Genomic DNA, 22339 nt, shown 5'->3' with positions numbered 1-22339 from the left:
AAGCCTTGCTTGAAGGATTTTGGTATTACCTTGCTAGCTGTGAAATGAGTACAATTGTGTGGTAGTTTGAACATTCTTTGGCATTGCCCTCTTTGAGATTGGAATGAAAACCAACTTTTTCCAGTCCTTTGGCCACTGCTGAGTTTTCCAAATTTGCTGTTAATTGAGTACAGCACTTTCCCAGCATCATCTTTTAATATTTGTAATAGCTCAGCTAGAATTCCATCACCTCCACTAGCTTTTTTTGTACTAATGCTTCCTCAGGCCCACATGACTTCACACTCCGAGGTATCTGGCTCTAGGTGAGTGACCGCACCATTGTGGTTATTTAATGGATATACATACAAGTAGGAATGAACATTTTCTCCCTTTCAGACAGATTTCTGCCTCATTTACACACTGTTCCATACTTTATTTTCTTTACTTAAGATATATCAGAGATCTTTACATACATAAAGGGAAGGGTACATGTTTAATTTTGAAAGAGTATGAGTCTCAGTGAACTCCAGGAGTTGGTGATGGACAGGGAGGCCTGGCGTGCTGCTATTCATGGGGTCGAAAAGAGGCGGACACGACTGAGCGACTGATCTGATCTGATCTGATTTATTAAATTAACAAATTGCCATCAGTAGGGATCGTACCACTTTATACTGTTACCACTGATGTATGAGAAAGACTATTGCTCCTCAGCCTTGCGAACAGAATTTGTTTCCAAGTCTTTGGATTTTTTTTATCAAAATTGTCATATTTTAGTTTTATCCATTGGTTGGTTTTCTGTTAAGTTGCCTATCTTATATATTAGATTAAATCGTTTGTGATGTGAGTTTCAAATATTTTCCTGATTTTGTTGATTGTGCCCTTGACTTTGCTTTTGGTGGGTGTTTTCTTTTTTCTGTATAGAAGTTTCTTGTTTTTATGATGTTAAATTTCTTTCATAGTTTGTGATTTTTTTTTTTTAAAGACCACACGCTGTTCTTCCCCACCCTCCCCTAGGACAAATTTGGTAATTAAATTTATTTCTAGTTTATTTTTTCCTTTTAGCTTTATTGCGTTATAATTGACATATATCACTGTGTAAATTCACATCGTAATGACTTACATATGTTGCAAAGTGATGACCAGAGTACATTTAGCTTTCGTCATCTTGTATAAGACACCCAAACATTTTTTTTCTTTTTTTGTAGTGAAAACTTTTAGGATCTTTTACCAACTTTCAGATACATCATACAGCAAGATCAATTATATTATCATGTAATACATTACATCCCCAATAGTTATCTTGTAACTGGGAGTTTGTACCTTTTGACCACCCTCATCCAATACCCATACCTCCTGCTCTTCACTTCCAGGAACCACAAATCTGATCTCTCTTTCTACAAGTTTGGCTTTTGAGTTTGGGGAGATTATTTTGTGTTTAGATTACGTATGTAAGTGACATCATACAGTATTTGTCTTTCTCTGTCTGACTGAACGTTTCACATTCCTTAATGCCCTTGAAGTTCATCCATGTTGTCATAAATGGCAGGATTTCCTTTTTATTTTTTGGCTGAATAATGCAATTCCATTGTATATATATCCATCCCACGTGTTCTTTACCCGTTCATCTGTTAATGGACACTTTGTTTCCATGTCTTGGCTGTTGTAAATCATGCTGCAGGAAGTAAGGATTGCAGGTATGCCTTCAACATAGCAGTCTCATCTCCTTTGGATATATACCCAGAAGTGGAATTGCAGGATCACGTGGCAGTTTTTGTTTCAATTTTTTGAGGAACCCCTTTACTGTTTTCCGTAGTGACTACACTAATTTACATTCCCACCAGCAGTACACAAGAGTTCCTTTTTCCTTCCTTCTCATCAGGATCTCTTATCTTTTTGTTGATACTCATTCTTCAGCTGTGAAGTAGTTCATTGTGATTTTGACTTGTGATGTTGAGCACCTTTTCACGTATCGGGTGGCCATTTGAACCTCTTCTTTGGGAAAATGTCTGTTCAAGTCCTTTGCCCCAGGGAATTCCCTGGCAATCCAGTGGTTAGGACTAACTGCTGGCACCCGGATTTGATCCCTGGTGAAGGAAATGGCAACCCACTCCAATGTTCTTGCCTGGAGAATCCCAGGGACGGCGGAGCCTGGTGAGCTGCTGTCTATGGGGTTGCACAGAGTCGGACACGACTGAAGAGACTTAGCAGCAGCAGCAGCAGGGAATTAAGATCCTGCAAGCTGCAAGGTGTGACAGAAAAAAAAAAAAAAAAACACCAGACTTTTTCTGCTATTAAGTTGTAGAAATTCTATATGTATTTTAGATATTAACCCCCTATCAGACACATGGTTTGAAATATTTCTCCCATTCCATAGATTGTCTTTTCATTTTGTTGATCATTTCTTTTGCTGTGCAGAAGCTTTTTAGTCCCACTTATTTTTTATTTTGTTCTTTATGCTTTAAGTGTCATCTAAAATATTATTGCTAACATTCACGTCGAGGAGCTTTTCTCCTGTGATTTCTTCTAGGATTTTTATGGTTTCAGGTCTTACATTTAAGTTTTTCATCCAGTTTGAATTTTTGTGAGTGGTGGTTAAGATAGGAGTTTAGTTTCATCCTTTTACATGTGAATATCTGTTTTCCCAGACGCATTTAGTGAAGAAACTCTCTTTTCTCTGTTGTGTTTTCTTGGCTGCCTTGTCAAGTGTTAGCTGGCTGTCTCTGTAAGGGTCAGCTTTCTGGCCTCTCGATTCTGTTTCCCTGGTCTGTGTGACTGTTTTTATGTCAATACCATACTGTTTTGACAACCATAGCTTCATAATATAGCTTAAAATCATAACGCGTGAGGCCTCCTGCTTTGTTGTTCTTTCTCAGGATTGCTTTGACTCCATATAGATTTTAGGATTTTTTTTTTTCCTACTCCTTTAAAACATGCCATTGGAATCTTGATAGTGATGGATTGGATCTAGATTTGTGTAGTATGGACATTTTACAATATTGATTCTTCCAGTCCATGAACACAGGCTGTCTTTCCATTTATTTTTGCCAGTTTGTGGGTTTTGAGTTCAGGTAAAGAAGGGCTTTCTCAGTCTCAAGTTATTAAAGAACTTTGCCGTATTTCCTTCTCGTGTTTCCTGCTTTTTCACCTTCAACTCTTTGATTCTTATGGAATATATCCTAGTGGATAGGGTTCTTATTTTTTTAAATAGTGAATTATCCTAACAGTTTATTGAACAATCTGTTTTCTTCTTAGTAATTTGAGATATCACCTTTCCCACATACTAACTTTTGAAGTATTAGTCTGTTTCTGTTGTTTATTTTGCCTCATTGGCCTCCCTGGGTTGGGAAGATCCCCTGGAGGAGGCAATGGCAACCCACTCCAGCGTTCTTGCGCGGAGAATCCCATGGACAGAGGAGCCTGGCGGGCTATATCCATGGTGTCGCAGAGTCAGCAGCACTGAAGAGACTTGACAATAACAGCGTTGTTACATGCAAGCCACAGTACTGAGGCTTCACCGTTTGGTATGGCTTAAACCCACTGTTGGTTTTAAATATATATATATTGCTTTTTCCCCCTCAGAGCTTTCCTATCTTTTATATTTCCAAACGAACTTGAAAGCCTTCCTATATAGTTGAACAACAGTAATAAAGCTCTCTAAAAACTCAGTACTAACCAGAAGCTGATTTTTAAATTAAACTTGTCTTACATCTTACACGTACAAATTAGCATCACAAGAGCTTGCGTTTTCCTCCTAAGCAGCACATGCAGCATACCATACACTTTGAATACCGGAATTTCGGCCTTTACATTTGAAGGACTAAAATACTCAAGATAACATTAAATAAAAATGAAATAAAGCAGCAGTAGCTATAATACAATCAATACTGTATCAAAATAGTGTCTCACAGCATCTTTAAAAGCATTCACAATTATATTCCCTGAGTTGCTTTTCATGATTCTCAGTGTGTCTCCCTTTGAGTATCAGTTTACTTCTCTGCCTAGCCTGCTTGTGTCCTCAGGAAGCCAGGGTTTTTGTCATAAATACCCATAAGTGTTGGCTGATGCTGTGATGTAACTTTTAATCTCCTACTCCTGTTGTCTCCCTCTGTCCCTTATCATACCACTTACTTAGGTCAAACTGCATGCACTTAAACAGACAGTTTATGGGTATTTTAAAGAGACTCATTCTGTGTTCAGAACATACTACACAGCTGCAGAAATCAAGGAGTGTATCAATGGCCAAAGGATAGGCATGTCGACTGTGAGATATTTGTATGTATGTATGCATGTATAAGCATGTGTGTGTGGTGGTGGTTTAGTGGTAGTGTAGTTGCTGAATTCTGGCCGACACTTCCAACCCCATGGAGGGTAGCCCACCAGGCTCCTCTGTACTTGGGATTTCCCAGGCAAGAATACTGGTGGTGGTTGTTTAGTCTCTCAGTCGAGTTCGACTCTTTGCAACCGCATGGACTATACACACCGCTTCCCTGTCCTTCACTATCTCCCGGAGTTTGCTTAAACCCATGTCCACTGAGTCAGTGCTGCCATCCAACCATCTCATCCCGTCACCCCCTTTTCCTGCCCTCAATCTTTCCCAGCATCAGGGTCTTTTCTAACAAGTTGAATCTTCACATCAAGTGGCCAAAGTATTGGAGCTTCAGCCTCAGTCCTTGATTTTCTTTAGAATTGACTGGTTTGATCTCCTTGTTGTCCAGGGGACTCTCAAGTCTTCTCTAGCACCACAGTTCAAAAGCATCAGTTCTTCGATGCTCAGCCTTCTTTATAGTCCAGCTCTCACATCCATACATGACTACTGGAAAAACTATAGCTTTGACTATACGGACCTTTGTCTGCAAGTGATATCTCTGCTTTTTAATATGCTGTCTAGGTTTGTCATAGTTTTTTTCCCAAGGAGCAAGTGTCTTTTAATTTCATGGCTACACTCACTGTCTACAGTGATTTTGGAGCCCAAGAAAATAAAGTCTTTAGTTTGTCTTTGCTTTCTGCCATAAGGGTGGTGGTATCTGGACATCTGAGGTTATTGATATTTCTCCTGCAATCTTGATGCCAGTTTGTGCTTCATCCAGCCTGGCATTTTGCATATTGTACTCTGCATATAAGTTAAATAAGCAGGGTGACAATGCATAGCCTTGACATACTCCTTTCCCAATTTGGAACCAGTCCATTGTTCCATGTCTGATTCTGTGCTTCTTGACCTGAATACAGATTTCTCAGGAAATCTGAGAAATCTGATATCTGATATTCCCATCGCTTGAAGAATTTTCCATGGTTAGTTGTGATCCACACAGTCAAAAGCTTTGGCGTAGTCAATAAAGCAGAAGTAGATCTTTTTCTGGAATTATCTTGCTTTTTTGATGTTCCAACAGATGTTGGCAGTTTGATCTCTGGTTCTTCTGCCTTTTCTAAATCCAGCTTGAACATCTGGAAGTTCTCAGTTCACATATTGTTAAAGCCTAGCTTGGAGAATTTTCATCATTACTTTGCTAACGTGTGAGATGAGTGCAATTGTGCAGTAGTTTGAACATTGTTTGGCATTGCCCTTCTTTGGGATTGAAATGAAAACTGACCTTTTCCAGGCCTGTGGCCTCTGCTGAGTTTTCCAAATTTTCTGGCATAGTCAGTGCAGCACTTTTACAGCATCTTTTAGGATCTGCAGTAGCTCAGCTGCAATTCCACACCTCCAGTAGCTTTGTTTGTAGTGATGCTTCCTAAGGCCACTTGAATTCAGACTCCAAGATGTCTGATCACACCATTGTGGTTACCTCAGTCATTAAGGTCTTTTCTATGTAGTTCTTCTGTGTATTCTTGTCACCTCTTCTCAATATCTTTTGCTTCTGTTAGGTCCATACCATTTTTGTCCTTTATTGAGCCCATCTTTGCATGAAATGTTCCCTTAGTATCTCTAGTTTTCTTGAAGAGATCTTTCCCATTCTATTGTTTTCCCTGTTTCTTTGCATTGATCACTTAGGTAGGCTTTCTTATCTCTCCTTGCTGTTCTTTGGAACTCTGCACTCAAATGGGTATATCTTTCCTTTTCTCTTTTGCCTTTCGCTTCTCTTCTCTCAGCTATTTGTAAGGCTTCCTCAGATAACCTTTTTCCCTTTTTGCATTTCTTTTTCTTGGGGATGGTTTTGATCACTGCCTCCTGTACAATGGTTTTGCACAATGGTTTTCACCACCTCGTGTACAATGTCACAAACTTCCATCCATAGTTCTTCAGGCACTCTATCAGATCTAATCCCTTGAATCTATTTGTCACCTCCGCTGTATAATCATAAGGGATTTGATTTAGGCCATACTTGAATGGTTTAGTGGTTTTCCCTACTTTCTTCAATTTAAGTCTGAATTTGGCAATAAGGAGTTCATGATCTGAGTGACAGTCAGCTCCCAGTCTTGTTTTTGCTGACTGTATAGAGCTTCTCCATCTTAGGCTGCAAAGAATATAATCCATATGATTTCAGTATTGACCATCTGGTGATGTCCATGTGTAGAGTCCTCTCTTGGACAGTTATGAACAGTGCGTTCTCTTGGCAAAATTCTGTTAGCCTTTGCCCTGCTTCATTTTGTACTCCAAGGCCAAACTTACCTGTTACTCCGGGTATCTCTTGACTTCTTACTTTTGCTTTCTAGTCCCCTATGACAAAAAGGACATCTTTTTTGGGTTTTTTTTTTGGTATTCTAGAAGGTCTTGTAGGTCTTCATAGAACCGTTCAACTTCACCTTCTTTGGTATTAGTGGTTGGAGCATAGACTTGGATAATGTGATATTGAATGGTTTGCTTTGGAAATGAACAGAGATCATTCTGTCATTTTTGAAGTTGCACTCAAGTACTGCCTTTTGGACTCTTGTTGATTATGAGGGCTACTCCACTTCTAAGGGGTTCTTCCCACAGTAGTAGGTATAATGGTCATCTGATTTAAATTCACCCATTCCAGGCCATTTTAGTTTACTGTTTCCTAAAATGTCAAGGATAGGGTAGCCTATCCCTTCTTCTGGGGATCTTCCTGAACCCAGGAATCAAACTGGGGTCTCCTGCATTGCAAGCAGATCCTTTGCTAGCTACGCTACCAGGGGCGCCCTCACACCCGCTAGGATGGTCATACTCAAACGGTAGGCAGTTAATAACAAGTGGTGGTAGTGATGTGGGGAAATTGGAGCCCTCTATACGTCTGCTGGTGTAAAATGGTGCGGCCATTTTGGTGCTTCACGTGAACTGTGGAAACTGGACCAGTGAGTCGAGTGCTTCTCAAGTTGAGAAAGTAGCGTCAGGATTTATGTATATGTGCACTGTCATATGTGAAGCAGACTGCTGGTGACACGTTGCTGTGTGACACAGGGATCCCGGCCTGGCGCTCTGTGAAGACCGCAAGGGGCTCAGTTGAGGGGAGAGGGGAGGCTCCAGAGTGAAGGGATGTTTGTGTACTTAAGGCTGATTTGCGTTGTTGGATGGCAGAAACCAACACAACATTACAAAGCAACTTTCCTCTAATTAAAAAAATTTTTTTAATTTAGAATATCCTAGATGTTTCCTTTAGTCATGCTGAATGTTCTTGTTGGCAGACTTCTGTGATATAATGCTCTGAGAGGGGGATTCTAAGCTTATTTGGAATAGAAAAGTCGGGAAATGTTTATCTGTTAGCCATTTTTCTTATCCTGATCAATTAAAATGTTTACTTTCGTAATATTATTTAAAGGTTCAGCTTAATTTTCAGAAAATGGGAAGTGAAGGTGCTATTCATTGACATCTTGCCCTTAAAGAAAAAAAAACTAATACAAGATTAGCAAGATTATTAGAGTTGTGGTAATTGGATGTCTTTCAGGGAAATACACCATTAAAGTTTATGAGTCACGTCAACAGAAAGCCTTCTCATTTCCACCATTTCCCTTTATCAGTTCATTGTACAATAAACATAAAATCCTCTGCCTGGAGTTCAGAGCACAGCAAGGGAGAGAGGAAAAAGCCAGAGCAGAAAATCCAGACAGTAGTAAGTAGGAAATGTTCGGTTAGTAACCTTTTGCTTCTCACGGTCATGACGAACATCCTGTGCTCAGGGCACGGCCAGGACCAGCAGAGTTTGGCTGTGGTGAGACTTCCTGTCAGCGGCTTAGTAACTAGTCTGTGGTCTCAAGGATTCAAGGACTCCCCAGATAAGTTTTCTGGAAGTATCTCAAAATCTTTTAGTCATTAAAAAAAAATGATGAAAGCAAGTAAGAGCATCATTAAGGGCTCTGGCTGTTCGTGTGGAAGGAGTCACTTGATCGTTCCTAGACGCCTGGGCAGCTGTGGGCGGGGGGCAGCGCGCAAACTGTCTCTGAGCACAGGACGGTCCCCTAGATTCAGAGAAGAGTGCCGCGGCGGCAGCGTGGATGGGCCTGGAGACCGTCGTACTGAGCGAAGAGAGACACGCACCGTGCGACAGTATTTACACGCGGCCTCTGAAATACAGGACAGACGCGCAAATCTGTGGAACAGCAACAGCCTCACAGAACAGAACAGACTTGCGCTGCCACGGGGAGGGCTGTGAGGGAGGGAAGGACTCGGGTTTCGGGGTTAGCAGCTGCAGATGGTGACATCCAGGATGGATAAACAGCAAGGTCCTACTGTGCAGCACAGGGAGCTGTAGTCAGTTCCATGATAAACCATACTGGGAAAGAGTATATGTGTGTGTAACTGAATCACTTTGCTGCACAGTGGAAATTAACATTGTGAATCAACTGTACTTCAATTAAAAAAACAGAGTGCTTTGCTGTCCTTCCCGCTGTGTACTCGCCGTTCGCACTTGGAGGAGCTTGGGAGGAGGCTGTGTGAGTGATCACAGACCACAATCTGCAGAACCCTCGAGTGTGTGTGATTTACTTACTTCTTCTTCCTGCCTCATTCCGTGACTCTTATTTTTGTTTCTATGGATTCTGTGCTTTTATTTGGAGCAGCTTCTAGAAACCTTTTTTTGTAAATTGAAGAGTGTATTTGTATATAGGTGTTCCTCAATGCATTATTGTAAAGGAATATCCAAATTGACATACATATAAAAATAGGTTTTTCATGGTTTATGGAGAGCATGATGCAGATCTTATTGCATGTGGGTTTTCTTTCAAAAGAATTATTTGATTACAAATTTTTCAAATAAAAAAAAAGTCATTGTTTGCAACTTATTCTTCAAAAAGAATATGCAAACTACTAGAAGCTCTTTTGTGGCCAGGAAGATACATCAAAAACATATCCCTCTGTAGAAAGTTCAGCATCCTTCTGTGAATTCTGAAAGTTTGAAACGTCACAGACGCAGCCGTGTGTGTGAAGATCTGGGTGGGAATCGGGGACCGAAGGCTGGGGTTGGGATGGGCTCAGAAAGCAATCCAGCGTCGACTCAGTTGTGGAGTCACTGGCCTCTTCAGAACCCTGTACATAGAACCACTTTTACTGGTTTGTTTTTTTAGAAAATAAAATCAAAGTAACCATTCTTTGGCCTCCATAGCCAGCCTGAAGGAACTTTTCACTTCCAAGCAGCCCTTCTTAGCAAAGACTAGGGAAAAAAACAGTTCTATCCTGTAACCTGTGGTAGAAAAGGTCAGACTCCCAAAATGTTCTTTTGTCCTATACACTCACCTGATGTGTGCACATGACTCAAAGTACAGTTTGTGGTTGTAAGCAAATTTTTTTTTGTGGAGTTGGATATGTATCACCTACCAGTCAGTGCTGCCCGAGGGCCAGCCCCACCCAGCCTTTCAGGACGTATTAGAGCTTCATCAGTTACTCGGATCTGGACTGATTATCAACCTGGTCAGTTGCTACATGAAGTCAGTTGCCTTGCTGCAGTGTCAGAATCAGCTAAATGTCTGGAAACTATCGTCCAATGTTACCTGTGTGGAACTTCTTATGAGTGCTTCCCCCCCGCCCGGAAAACAGGTGATGTGCTAAGATATAACTTCTGATTTTTATTTTAACCAGTTTGGACAAAATTTTTTCGACTTAAATAGTAACATTTATTTTAAAAGTTTCAGGCTTAAAGGTAGTTAGAATAGTAATGAAAACCCATATGTCTACCATCTATCCTAGGAAATAAAACATTATAATGGAAACTGCTGGAATATTCCTCCCAGGTTATATTTTCTCCAGTTACAGTTCTCATGCTTATCTCTAACAGATTAATGTTACTCATTTTGGTTGATGGGATTTATCTGTGTGTGTGTAGCTCTAGGTTAACAAGTCCCCAGCCTTTTTGGCACCAGGGACTGGTTTTGTGGAAGACAGTTTTCCACAGACTGGAGTAGGATTGGACGGTGGGGCTGTAGCGGGGATGGTTTGTGGATGATTCAAGGGCACTGAATTTGTTGTGCACTTTATTTCTATTATTACATCACTTCCGCCTCAGATCGTCAGGTGTTAGATCCCAGAGGCCGGGGACCCTGCTCTAGTTCATTCTTTTTCATTGCTCAACATTTCGTAATTGTCTTCTTGATAGGTATTTAAATTGATTTTTTTTAGACAAAATTTTAACATTTTGCTGTAATAATACCTGATGGACCTTAAGATGCTTTTTGGTGCACAGAACTTAATTTTCTTTGTGTCTTATTTTAAGAAATCTTTTCTTACTTTGAAATAATAATATTCTTCTGTTTAGCTTATAGAAATTTATTTTTCACATTTAAGGCTATAATTCACCTGGAATTGAGCTTTGTCTATGTAAGAAGTAGCGATCCAGGGGTTTTTTTTCTGTTGAAATAGATGTTTCTTAGGAAATGGGTCCCAACAATCTTTATTGAACACTTCATATTTTGATCTATAAGCCACTGTTGATCTGTGAACTGTCCATGAAACTGACCTGCATTTTCACTTCCGTCAGTGCCAGGTTTCAGTATATGCATGAGTTTAATTACGAGCTTTCTCTTTAGTTGTTTATTTCTGTGCTAATCATCACCAGTCTATCTTATATACTGCAACTTTTCTTTCAGCCAGGGTCCAGTCAGGAGAACAAAACCACTCTTAAGTATTTCAAGCAAGAACGGGTTTAGTATGGAGAACAGCTGCTGCTGCTGCTAAGTCACTTCAGTCATAGACGGCAGCCCACCAGGCTCCCCCATCCCTGGGATTCTCCAGGCAAGAACACTGGAGTGGGTTGCCGTTTCCTTCTCCAATGCATGAAAGTGAAAAGTGAAACCGAAGTCGCTCAGTCGTGTCCGACCCTCAGCGACCCCATGGACTGCAGCCCACCAGGCTCCTCTGTCCATGGGATTTTCCAGGCAGGAGTACTGGAGTGGGGTGCCATCGCCTTCTCCAATGGAGAGCAGAGCCCTTAGCAAAACAGTGGCGTGACTGCCCAGTGCAGGAAGTGACTGACTGCTGCCTCTCAGGCTTGCCACTAACTTTTAGGGAGTCAGGAAGGTGCAGAAACCACAAAAGATCTCTGGAATTAATCAGTTGTCACTGATACTGGTGATTTACCAAAAAACACCTGAAGGTTGCTGCAGAATCGCACGTCTGCCCATCCTAGACAAAGAGGCAGAAATACTCTACAGCGTCTCCTCTGCCCTCTGGTTTAAGGAGAGCCTTCCACTGGGAATCTAATCTGAAACCTGCTGGCAGGGTCCAGGGAACTAGGCTCCTGGACACCCAGCCCTGCGAGTGGGAGAAGGGGTGTGACTTGCCTGCAGGCGTTCTGGCCTAGGTGCTTACTAGCCCCACTCCATGGACCACACACACACCCTTTCATTATCAGAACCCCAAATCCTTTGCTATATGAACTCTTCAATGATCTTGTTAAAAACAGGATTTTAGCTGGCATTACACCTGATTTTCACACTAAGTTTGAGATGATTGACCATTTATGATACTTGGGCTTCCTGTCCATGAATATGATCCATCTTTCTTGGTAATGTGTTTCAGTAAAGCTTTATGTCCTCTACATGAAGGTTTTGTGTCTCTCATTATATTTAGTAATTAAACAACACTCAGTTAAAAAATATATATATATATATGCTATTTAGGTGGTGAGGGAATACATACTTGTGAACAAAACGCAAAGTACCTATCTAATGGACCTTCCATCCATTCAGTTGCTCAGTCGTGTCGGATTCTTTGTGATTCCATGGACCAAAGGCAGCACACCAGGCTTCCCTGTCCATCACCAACTCCTGGAGCTTGCTCAAACTCATGTTCATCAAATCGGTGATGCCATCCTCTGTGGCCCCCTTCTCCTCCTGCCTTCAATCTTTCCCAGCATCAGGGTCTTTTCCAATGAGTCAGTTCTTCACATCAGATGGCCAAAGTACTGGAGTTTCAGCATCAGTCCTTCCAATGAATATTCAGGACTGATTTCCTTTAGGATTGACTGGTTTGGATCTCCTTGCAGTCCAAGGGACTCTCAAGAGTCTTCTCCAACACTTTTGAACACAGTTCAAAAGCATCAATTCTTCGGCACTCAGCTTTCTTTATAGTCCAACTCTCACATCGATACATGACTACTGGAAAAACCATAGCTTTGACTGGACGGACCTTTGTTGGTAAAGTAATGTCTCTGCTTTTTAATAAGCTGTCTAGGCTGGTCATAGCTTTTCTTCCAAGGAGCAAGCGTCTTTTAATTTCACAGCTGCAGTTACCATCTGCAGTGATTTTTGGAGCTCAAGAAAATAAAGTCTGTCACTGTTTCCATTGTTTCCCCATCTATTTGCCATGAAGTGGTGGGATTGGATGCCGTGATCTTAGTTTTTTCAATGTTGAGTTTTAGGCCAACTTTTTCACTCTCCTCTTTCACTTTCATCAAGAGGCTCTTTAGTTCCTCTTCCCTTTCTGCCATAAAGGTGGTGTCATCTGCATATCTTAGGTTATTGATATTTCTCCTGGCAGTCTTGATTCCAGCTTGTGCTTCATCCAGCCTGGCATTTTGCATGATGTACTCTGCATATAAGTTAAATAAGCAGGGTGACAGTATATAGCCTCGCTGTACTCCTTTCCCAGTTTGGAACCAATCTTTTGTTTCTTATCCAGTTCTAACTGTTGCTTCTTGATCTGCATACAGATTTTTCAGGAGGCAGGTAAGGTGGTCTGGTATTCCCATTGCTTGAAGAATTTTCCACAGTTTGTTGTGATCCACACAGTCAAAGGCTTTGGCATAATCAATAAAGCAGAAATAGATGTTTTTCTGGAACTCTCTTGCTTTTTGATGATCCAGTGGATGTTGGCAATTTGATCTCTGGTTCCTCTGCCTTTTCTAAAACCAGCTTGAACATCTGGAAGTTCACGGTTCACGTATTGCTGAAGCTCAGTCGGTAAAGAATCTGCCTTCAGTGCAGGAGACCCGGGTTTGATCCCTGGGTTGGAAAGATCCTCTGAAGAAGGAAATGGCAGCCCACTCCAGTACTCTTGCCTGGAAAATTCCATGGATGGAGGAGCCTGGTAGGCTACAGTCCATGGGGTTCCAAAGAATCGGACACAACTGAGTGAGTTCACTTTTTCTCTTTGCTAGCGTGTGAGATGAGTGCAAGTGTGTGGTAGTTTGAACATTCTTTGGCATTGCCCTTCTTTGGGATTGGAATGAAAACTGATCTTTTCCAGACCTGTGGCTACTGCTGAGTTTTTTGAATTTGCTGGCATATTGAGTGCAGCAGTTTCACAGCATCATCTTTTAGGATTTGCAATAGCTCAACTGGAATTCCATCACCTCCACTAGCTTTGTTCATGGTGATGCTTCTTGAAGCCCACTTGACTTCGCATTCCAGGATGTCTGGCTTTAGGTGAGTGATCACACCATCATGGTTATCTGGGTCATGAAGATTATTTGTATAGTTCTTCTGTGTATTCTTGCCACCTTTTCTTAATATCTTCTGTTTCTGTTAGGTCCATACCATTTCTATCCTTTATTGTGCCCATCTTTGCATGAAATGTTCCCTTGGTATCTAATTTTCTTGGAGAGATCTGTAGTCTTTCCCATTCTGTTGTTTGCCTCTATTTTTTTTTTTTTTTTGCATCAATCACTTAGGTAGGCTTTCTTGCCTCTCCTTGCTATTCTTTGGAACTCTGCATTCAAATGGGTGTATCTTTCCTTTTCTCCTTTGCCTTTTGCTTCTCTTTTTTTCACAGCTATTTGTAAGGGCTCCTTAGCCAACTTTTTGCCTTTTTGCATTTCTTTTTCTTGGGGATGATCTTGATCAGTGCTTCCTGTACATTGTCACAAACCTTTGTCCATGGTTCTTCAGGCACTCTATCAGATGTAGTCCCTTGAATCTATTTGTCACTTACACCGTATAATCATAAAGGGATTTGATGTAGGTTATACCTGAATGGTCTAGTGGTTTTCCCTACCTTCTTTAAGTCTGAATTTTGCAGTAAGGAGTTCACGATCTGATGAACATATGGACCTTGCAGCAAGCTACTTGTATTACCATTTGATAGTAAGAACTGTGATGAGAACTAGCGTGGAGTGAAGGGTATAGAGCATGATTGCAGATGATGCAGTGATAGAGGGGCGTGAGAGCGTGGACGCTGGGTGAGGGAGCGGGACAGCAGTGGGGCCAGACCACGGAGGAGTCGGAGGCCAGAGGAGGGCTGAGAAGGCTTTGGAGCACACTTGTAAGGTGAGCTGTTGTATGTTCAACAGTGGTTGCTGTGGCTGCCGTTACGGAGAACAGAGTGCGGGGAGGGAGGGTGGGCGCAGGAAAGACCAGGAAGGAGGCCTGGCGGGCAGCGAGCGGGTGGCAGCGGTGAGGCGTCCAGCAGGTTTGCGCTGGACTGTGAGGCGTGAGAGAAAGGAGCGTGGTGGCGTGGCCTCCCGGATGAGCTGCGGTTCTACTGAGATGCAGGAGACTTGGAGGGAAGACGACTAGGGAGACCTGGGTCGGTGGTCTTTCTGACTTTATACATACTGATGTGTGACATACACACAGGAGAGTGCACAGACTGTGATCGCACAGCGTGACGATTCCTTCCCGAGTGAACCCATCGAGATACGCAGGCACCAGGAGTAGCCAGTATCCTAACACCATCAGTTTGTTCTGCTAGTTTTTGAACTTTATGTAAACAGAAGCACGTGGTATATATTCTGACTTCTTTCGCTCAACATTCTGTTTCAAATATTTGTGCTGTCGCACACGGTTGCCACAGCGTTTTCCATTGTCTGACACACAGTCATTGGTTCAGTCATTTCTGTAGTTGATCGTCAATTTGTCGACTTTTTATATCCTGTTTAAGAAACATTTTCTTAGCTTAAGGTTATGGAGATAATGTCTTCTGTTTTCTTCTAAATATTTTCCGTAGATTTTCTGCCTTTTAGTTTCATATAGCCCACCAAAACTTGACCTATGGAGGTCAAGATTGATTTTGTAAAATCTGTATATCCAGTCGAACTACCTCCATTTATCGAAAAGTCTATTCTTTCTGCAGTGTGCCACAGTGTCATAAATCGTGTGTCTGTCTCTAGACTTCCTGTTGTGTTTCATTCATGTTTGTCTAGCTTTGCACCAATACTGCTTAGTTTTTTTTGAGGTTTAGAGTTCCATGCATGTAGATTTAATAAGTGCAAATAGAAACAAAAGAAACTAAAAACCATCACCAAACAAACACCGCGTGTGCACGGCATCCCCGTGCATCGCACTCTAGAAGGGGGGCCACCAGCACCCGGCCCCCACCCAGTAACCACGGGCGGGAACCACCCCACACAGTGCCCCCCTTCACTCTCTGCTCGACTCTGTGGCCAGGGCACCACCTCCCTGGGCCCCGATCACAGCCACCACAGTGCTGGGACAGAGTCCTGTGGAGGGTTCTGGTAAGATCTCTGCATGTAAATCAGTGCCATGATTTTAGGACAGGCAGCCACCTCGTCTGCTGGGAAAATCGTCTTTCATGCTTGGGCATAAGAAACCTTATACCATTTGCATAGTTTGTAGTAAAGGAGATTATTTGGAATAAATGCAGGTAACTCATTGTGATAGTGGCAGATTCAGTAGCTACTGAAGACATATTTTGGGGGTAAAAAGACAGGTCAGGGCTTACTGTGCAAGGCACTGGAAAGCACAGAACGACACCCTCCCCCACCAAAGTTCCATCTTTGCATTTTCGTTTTCGTGTGATTCCCTTGTTCATCCAAGCACCACAGCAGTTTCTAAACACTCTAGCATTTAGGATGTGAATGCCCTATATATCGGTGTGTGGTATTTGAAAGTAAAAACTTCTATTAACCAGGGAATAAAAAAAGACGGGAAAGGTTTATCACAAAGCGCGGTTCTATGTGTCTTAATTATAGCTTTATAGTGGAGCGTCTTTTCTGGCCATGGAACTTACCAAGCTTTTTTTCCCCCCTAGACTGCCTTGGATATTCTTGGCTCCTCTGCATTTCCATACAAAGTTTAGAATCACCTTGTTAATTTCTAGCCCCCCCCCAAAAAAAAAAAGTCAGCTGAGGCTTTTATTTAATTTACGCACAGTAAGATGTGTAAACTTTGAGAGTACAATTTGATAAGTTTCGACAACATTCACTCATGTAATCAGCACTCCAGTCAAGATACAGGAACAGTCGCATCACGCTAGGACGGTCCATCCTGTCCCTTTCCCATGATCCCCTTTTCCTCCCAGAGGCAGCCTCTTCGATTTCTGTCGTCGTAAGTTCGTTTTGACTCTTCTAGGACTTTATATAAATGGGATCAAGGATGAACGCTCGAGTTTGACTTCCTTGCTCACCAGTGTGTCTGATTCTCGCTGCCGTTGCCACCCGCCCCCTTCGTTCCTTCTTTCTGTGGCACCGTGTCCCTTGTCTGTCTGGACCTCAGCTCCTTCATCCTGCCACTAGGGTTTTCCCATCTGGGGGCGCCCATGAAGAAAGCAGCGGTGGGCATTCCTGCAGGAGTCTCTCTGTGGGCATCTGTTTTCATTTCTCACAAGACATAGCATTGGGTGGGTGTGTATTAGGTTTTATGAGAAACTGCTAAACAGTTTTCAGTAAACGGTTGTATCATTTTGGTTCTGGATACACACCAACCCTTGGTGTGTGTGGCCAGTGTCTGATTTAGCCGCTCTAAAGGTAGGAAGTGTTTTGCTTTTACTGTGATGTTAATTTGCGTTCCCAGATGGCTGATGGTTCTGAGCACATTTCATGTGTTTGTCAAGCGCTCATGTGCCTCCTTTGTGAAGTCTCTGCTTCGATCTTTCATCTTCAGTGCTCAATCTCTTACTGGCGAGTTGCAGGTGATAATCGATGTATTCATTCCAGATACAGCTGTGCCTGCAGGTAAAGTTACTAGGAAAAACTTTCATGAATATCTCCTTCGAGGCTGTGCTTGCCTAGTTATTTTCTTAGTGATGTCTTCTGAAGAGCAAAAGGTTTTCATTTTGCTAGAACACCATTTAGTTTTCTCTGGTGGTTAGTGTGCTTTGTGTCTTATGAAATCTTTGCCAGACTTGGGGTCAAGAGGTATTTTCCTGTGAATGAAGCTTTGTAATTTCAGCTTTTATGTCTAGGTTTATGACCCATCTTGAGTTACTTTTTTTTTTGAGTTACTTTTTGAGTGTGACGTGAGGTAATCATTGAGGTTTTATTTTTCCAAAGATACATAGTTGTCTTACTGCCATATGTAGAAAATACTATTCTTTCCCTCTGTTGACTTTCTTTGGTACCCTTGGTTAAAAATCGGTTGACCGTTATGTCTGGGCTCTCTTCTCTTTACATTTTTCTGGACTCTCCTCTGTCCATTGCTTGTTTATATTCCAAAACTACATAGTCTTACTTACTATAGCTGTAAAGTAAATTTTGAAGGCAACTTTTTTCAGGTTTGTTTTGACTCTTCTAGATTCTTTGCATTTCCAAATAAATTTTAAATATATCTTGGCCGTTTCTAATAAAAAGACTAAGACTTTTTCCTGTTTATGTCAGTATTTTCATTACAGTTGTGGTGCTATAGATGAATCTGGGGAGAACTAACGTCTTAACAATACTGAGTGTTCCACCTGTCAATGTAGTAGCTTTCTCTATTTATGTCTTTAATTTTTCTCAGTAGTGGTTTGTCTGCCCTCAGTCTTTCCCAGGATCAGGGTCTTTTCAAATGAGTCAGTTCTTCACATCAGGAGGCCAAAGTATTGGAGTTTCCGCTTCAGCTGCAGTCCGTCCAATGAATATTCAGGACTGATCTCCTTTAGGATGGACTGGTTGGATCTCCTTGCAGTCCAAGGGACTCTCTAGAGTCTTCGCTAACACCACAGTTCAAAAGCATCAATTCTTCAGTGCTCAGCTTTCTTTATGGTCCAACTCTCACATCCATACATGACCACTGGAAAAACCAGGAGGATGGGCTCAGCCTAAGCTGTAGGAAGGGACTTGGGGCTTCTCTTCTGATTGATTCCGTTATTTATTTACACTCAAGATCACAGAGGCCCCTCTCTGGATGGCCTTAGACTTGGGCGTCCATCCGTTTGATGTGTGCATCTCACTCCTTGGCTATTGTGTCCATCTTCAGTTTGCTGGCCTTTCTGACTTGCTGCTTTTTTTACCACATGTTCAGCATTCACAACAAAGGCCCTGATCAGGCCTCGTCACCTGCCGCCTCCACTCAGAGCCCCTGCGCCTCTGCACTGGCTTGTCCCGGGCAGAGCCAGGGCCATTCTAGCAGGGCAGAGGCCAGGAGGAACCGTAATGGGCATTTTCATTCATCACGCTGTTCGGACTGTTCGTAATGCAGGAGAGAGCGGTAGTACAGGAGAGAGGACACAATTTATTTTATGGACTTTTAATATCTGTTTTAACTTTCCTGCTTTTTGGGGGTGGGGGAGGCTATAGTCTATTTATCACAACAAACTCTCAGTAAGTACTTGTAGTCAGTCAGTGACTTTTGAAATGTTAGATAGGAACTATCTCTTTTTTCTGAATTACATAGCAATTTTATGTTTGCATTTTGCATTCAAAAAGAAAATGGCTACACTTCAGAAAAAAAACTTCTGTAACTTCCATTTATGGGGGGAAAAAAAATTCAGACTTGACAGAATGCTGCCCGGCATATCAGAATTCAAATCCATTTACCTGTCCCAATTAACTAGAAAGGCAGACTTTGAGCTCCGCTGCTGCTGCTGCTAAGTCGCTTCAGTCGTGTCCGACTCTGTGCGACCCCGTAGACGGCAGCCCACCACGCTCCCCCGTCCCTGGGATTCTCCAAGCGAGAACACTGGGAGTGGGTTGCCATTTCCTTCTCCAGTGCATGAAAGTGAAAAGTGAAAGTGAAGTCACTCAGTCATATCCGACTCGTAGCGACCCCATGGACTGCAGCCTACCAGGCTCCTCCGTCCATGGGATTTTCCAGGCAAGAGTACTGGAGTGGGGTGCCATTGCCTTCTCCGTGAGCTCTGCTACTGGGATTTAAAATTATTTTAAAATTTTAGAACTTCTTATTTAGTATACGTATATTGAAGATATTTATATATTTAAGAACGTATTATTCCCTAAGGCCCAAATGCACAATTGCTGCAAGTCTAATAAATATCTTGAGATTGGATGCAAATTCATTTGGGAGGCAGAATGTTTCCTTAATGCCAACATGTCCCTTTAATGTATTTGGATCCAGATGTTTTGGCCTCATTTGCTGGAGTGGATGCAGCGTTAGTCTGTCAAGTTCCCTGCTGTTTGCCATTATTTAGTATTGTTAGAGTCTGTGAGCTTGCACTGTCATTGGGAGAGCTGAAGAAAGGCTTTAAATTGGAAAAGGTACCACCAGGCTGTGGCCCTTGTCCAGAATTCCTCAGGTTAAAAACAACAAAACAGGGAGTTCCCTGGTGGTCCAGAGATTAAGAATCTGCCTTGCGGGGACAGGAAGGAGGGAAGGAGAGAAAGAGAGGGCCATAGTGAGAGACAGAGAAAGAAAAAGGGAGGGAGACAGGGCAAGAGAGAGAGACGGGGGTGGGGGGAGGAAAGAAGAGAGAGATGAGGCAGAGAGGAAGGGAGGGAAGGACAGGGTGAGAGAGAGAAGGGGAGAAAGAGGCAGAAAGGAAGGACCAGAGAGAGAGAGAAGGCGGGAGGGCGAGAGTCAGGACACAGAGGGTGAGAGGGCAAGGCAGGACACGAGGGAGGGAGAAAACCAGAAGAATCCGGCAGACGGCTCGGGGACACGGGTTCAGTTCCTGGTAGAGGAACTAAGATCCGCGTGCCTGGGAGCAGCTAAGCCCACGGGCCACAGCTCCAGGGTCCCTGTGCCTCAAGGAGAGACCCCGCACGTTGCAGGGGAGACACCTCATGCCACAGCCTAGCAGCCAAACGAGATATTTTCAAAAATCTTTTTTTTTTTTTTTTTAAAGTGACTATAAATAAAACATTAGAATACTAATATTACAAAGCAGCACCGTTGTACGTTCCCTGGTGGTCCAGTGGTTAAGACTCCGTGCTCCTGCCTTAGGGGGCCCGGGTTCGACCCCTGGTTGGGAAACTAGACCCCACACGCGGGGCAGCACAGCCTCAGGAACTAAGAGCAGTCCTGCTGGCTGGCTGTAAGGTCCCCAGCACATGAATACCAGACCCTCACCCAGGGCCGGGCTCTCCTTCTGGGAAGCGTCTAACAAACTTAGACACGCAAATTCTCCAGCTCTGACAGATTACACAAATCGTGTTTTCTAAGGTAACAGGGACCACACACCTGTGCTCAAAGATCCTCCGTGGCGCTGTGCTAACCTTGCATCCTTCCATCTACTCTGCAGATTATTAGAGTCACTCTCTGCTTTGACAGTAACAGTTTCTTAAGGAACGGCTGGACTGCGTGGAGTCCCCTCACGCCGATAGGCCTGTGTCAGTCCCCTGGAGCAGGAGCGTCTCAGGTCCGCCTTCTCGTGTGGTCACAGGGTAACCCTTAGACCTCGGCGGCACCCCAGTTCTGAGTGGCGACGCGCTCCGCAGTTTCGTGCTGATCGCTTTTCCGTGTGTGGGTGTGTTTATAGATACACCGCTTGGGGCAGAGCTCTGCCCTTGGGAATACCACGTGTGTGTTCATCAGCGACGCAAGATCCAGTGACTGACACGTAGATGCACTTTCAATCTACGTTTTCCTGGTTTTAACGGAGAAGGAAATGGCAACCCACTCCAGTATTCTTACCTGGAAAATCCCATGGACAGAGGAGCCTGGCAGGCCATACAGGTCATGGGGTCACAGACACGACCGAGCGACTTCACTTCTTCCTAGTTTTAAAGGCACAGGAATTTAATGGTCATTGTTTTATTTCAGATTTTCATGTCCAGGTTCATATATTAAATGGGCCTATACTTTTTCTTATACTGTCTATTGATCTTAGAATTAAGAATACCGTCGTGGAGTGATTTTAATATCTTATTTTTATACTTTCTTAAGCCATTTGAAAATACAGAGTACCACCGGTCCCTGAAAGTTTAGTGAAACATATGTAAAACCTTCTGGGTCTGTGTCTGGAGAGCTGGGTGAAGGGCGAGGAGTTAGACGCCGTTTTCATCTCTCAGGCCTGGTTTCAAGTTGTTTTTCCCTTTGTGCAACAGGGTTTTTAGTATTTTTTTCTAAAAGTTTATGTAAAATAATTTTTGTTGGGTAGTTGCTGAGAACACTTCAAGCATTCTTAAATTCCTTATGAAGCAGTTGATGTGTGTGAACAAGGAGCTGTGCACTGCAGCACTTTGAAGTCACGTGCTCACCATCCCCTGCATTTAGGGCCCTTCAACTGTGTAAAAACGAATGCCTAAAACATCCCAGGGGTTATCTTGCATTTTCACATATTTTGGCATAAAAGTATTCGTAGTATTTTCTGACTAATTTCTGCTGCAACTTTAGCTGTACCCACTTTTCCTTTTCTGTCTCACACGTACACGTGCAACACACACACACACACACACACGTGATCAACCTTCACAGAAATTGGTATAGTTTTCTTTTTTGGCAAAGTTTTCCCTGATCTTCTGTACTGTCTTCTGTGAGTTTCTGTGTGAGTCCCTCCCTCTACTCTCTGGGTTTGTTGTTATTGTGCTAACATCAGTCGCGTGCTCAGTGGCGCCTTCCTTCCCAACAGGCCAGGGCACACTTGTACCACAGCACTGGCTGTTCAGAGCATCCTGCCTCACTGGCTGGGCTTTAAACAGTTACACGTTTAAAATTAACCTTGAAAATACATATTTAGGTCTGTAATTTTTCTCTAAAAATGCCACTTTCACTGCATCCACTAATTTTCATGAAATTTAAAATCAATTTTAAGCTATTAGTAATTTATGTATTTCCTGAAAGTAGCATGTAAGCAGAACTAAAAATAAGTTTATATTTTACTTTATCAGGTGAAAAAGATTGTGGTCTGCTGTGCCAACTTCCAGTCTTGAACAGAACAGGTAAGAAACTCCTCTGTCATTAATAGAAGTAAACCCCAGAAACT

The 22339-nt window shown here is 42.6% G+C and overlaps 1 long non-coding RNA gene across 1 annotated transcript in view; it reads left to right on the top strand.

Moving 5' to 3' along the window:
- Positions 1–22339, top strand: part of LOC138991469 (uncharacterized) — a 74206-nt gene that overhangs the window by 41057 nt on the left and 10810 nt on the right. Inside the window, exon 3 of the long non-coding RNA XR_011467414.1 lies at positions 22245–22295. This is a non-coding gene — a long non-coding RNA (uncharacterized lncRNA). The remainder of the gene's footprint in view (positions 1–22244; positions 22296–22339) is intronic.

Source organism: Bos mutus, chromosome 17, assembly GCF_027580195.1.
Source record: "Bos mutus isolate GX-2022 chromosome 17, NWIPB_WYAK_1.1, whole genome shotgun sequence".
NCBI classification, from domain to species: Eukaryota; Metazoa; Chordata; class Mammalia; order Artiodactyla; family Bovidae; genus Bos; species Bos mutus.
Note: the sequence above shows the minus strand (reverse complement) of the source record. Positions and strands in the feature narration are given on the sequence as shown.